We start from the raw sequence: 2,136 nt of genomic DNA, 5'->3' as shown, positions 1-2,136 counted from the left end.
ATTTATAAGAGCTCTCTATATTGAAAATAAGTAAATGATGTTTAAGTATTTTTTTTTTTTTGAGACGAAGTCTTGCTCTGTCGCCCGGGCTGGAGTGCAGTGGCCAGATCTCGGCTCACTGCAAGCTCCGCCTCCCAGGTTTACGCCATTCTCCTGCCTCAGCCTCCCAAGTAGCTGGGACTACAGGCGCCTGCCACCTCGCCCGGCTAGTTTTTTGTATTTTTTAGTAGAGATGGGGTTTCACCGTGTTAGCCAGGATGGTCTTGATCTCCTGACCTCGGATCCACCCGTCTCGGCCTCCCAAAGTGCTGGGATTACAGGCTTGAGCCACTGTGCCCGGCCTTTCCTAGCTTATAATTCAGATTTTAATTTTATAAACTTTGACGTATGAAAGTTTTCTCTGTTGCATTTATACTTATTTATTCATTTTTTCTTATATTCTGTTTTATATTCAACTTTTATTTCAATTGAAATGTAATATAAAATGTGAGTTTAATAACAAAAAACTCGAAATATGTTTTTAGTTCATGTGTTTTGAGCCCTTCTCAGTGGATTTGTGTTATTACAGCTATGGAAATGGAAATTATAGAAGTTCCATATTTAACAGCCTTATGTTTTTGATCCTAAAAGTAGCCTCTTTTGAAAAGGTTTGAAAACATACAAAAGCACACATATACTAAATTTTTCCCATTGACTGGAGGAAATTGAGAAAGAATTTTGCTACAACTGTACAAAAAATATTGAAAATGGGTTTGTTTTAGGAATTTATGCGTATGATTGGCAATGATAAACAAGGACAGATGATCGTGTTCCATTTGATAGAACTTTTGAAGAATAATGGAAGATTACCAAGACCAGATGGATGCCCAGATGAGGTAACATTTTTTTTTTTTAAATCCATGGTAATCATTCATTTTATTTTACTTTTTACTCAAGGACCTCAGTTCACTTTCTGAAATTTAATTTGTGGAGCTTCCAGATAAACAGCATAATCAGATGACTATGGAACAAGGCATAGTTATGACATGTACCCTATATTGAAAATTAATGTCTTCCACCAATTAAAAGATGGTCCTTAGTGTTCCTTGTAATTTTGGTTTATTTTCTCCTTTACAGATTTATATGATCATGACAGAATGCTGGAACAATAATGTAAATCTGCGCCCCTCCTTTAGAGATTTAGCTCTTCGAGTGGATCAAATAAGGGATAACATGACTGGATGAAAGAAATGATCTTCATTCTGAGAACAAAGTATATTTATAGAACAAAGTTTTCTGTTTCATATTGCTGTGGACTATTACTACATATATCATTATTATATAAATCATGATGCTAGCCAGCAAAGATGTGAAAATATCTGCTCAAAACCTTCAAAGTTTAGTAAGTTTTTCTTCATGAGGTCACCAGTAAAAGACATTAATGAGAATTCTTTAGCAAGGAGTTTTGTAAGAAGTTTCTTAAACATTGTCAGTTAACATCACTCATGTCTGGCAAAAGAAAACAAAAGACTTTTCAACTCAGCTTTTGAGACGTGAAAAAATTATTATGTAAATTTTGCGATGTTAAAGATGCATGGAATATGTATGTATAGTTTTTACCACAGTGGATGTATAATACCTTGGCATCTTGTGTGATGTTTTACACACATGAGGGCTGGTGTTCATTAATACTGTTTTCTAATTTTTCCATAGTTTATCTATAATTACTTCACTATACAAACAAATTAGATGTTCAGATAATTGAATAAGTACCTTTGTGTCCTTGTTCATTTATATCACTGGCCAGCATTATAAGCAGGTGTATACTTTTAGCTTGTGTACTGTAAATATTTTTCAAGTAAAGGGAACAAATGTCTAGTTTTATTTGTATAGGAAATTTTCCTGACCCTAAAGAATACATTTTGAAATGAAACAAGCTTACAAAGATATAATCTATTTTCTTATGGTTTCCCTTGTATCTATTTGTGGTGAATGTGTTTTTTAAATGGAACTATCTCCAAATTTTTCTAAGACTACTGTGAACAGTTTTCTTTTAAAATGTTGAGATTAAGAATGCGAGGAACATTGTCATCCTTTGAGCTGCTGACTGCCAATAAGATTCTTCAATCTCTGGGATCTATGCTCATGAATTAAATT

General features: G+C 33.8%; 1 long non-coding RNA gene across 1 annotated transcript; it reads left to right on the top strand.

Moving 5' to 3' along the window:
- Window positions 1-422: 422 nt before the first annotated feature.
- LOC108525270 (uncharacterized) lies at window positions 423-1,939 on the top strand. The gene is made up of 2 exons (XR_001884241.1): window positions 423-875; window positions 1,117-1,939. It is a non-coding gene; the product is annotated as an uncharacterized LOC108525270 (long non-coding RNA).
- Window positions 1,940-2,136: the final 197 nt, after the last annotated feature.

This window comes from Rhinopithecus bieti, unplaced genomic scaffold, assembly GCF_001698545.2.
Source record: "Rhinopithecus bieti isolate Rb0 unplaced genomic scaffold, ASM169854v2 scaffold_30428, whole genome shotgun sequence".
Taxonomy (NCBI): domain Eukaryota; kingdom Metazoa; phylum Chordata; class Mammalia; order Primates; family Cercopithecidae; genus Rhinopithecus; species Rhinopithecus bieti.
Note: the sequence above shows the minus strand (reverse complement) of the source record. Positions and strands in the feature narration are given on the sequence as shown.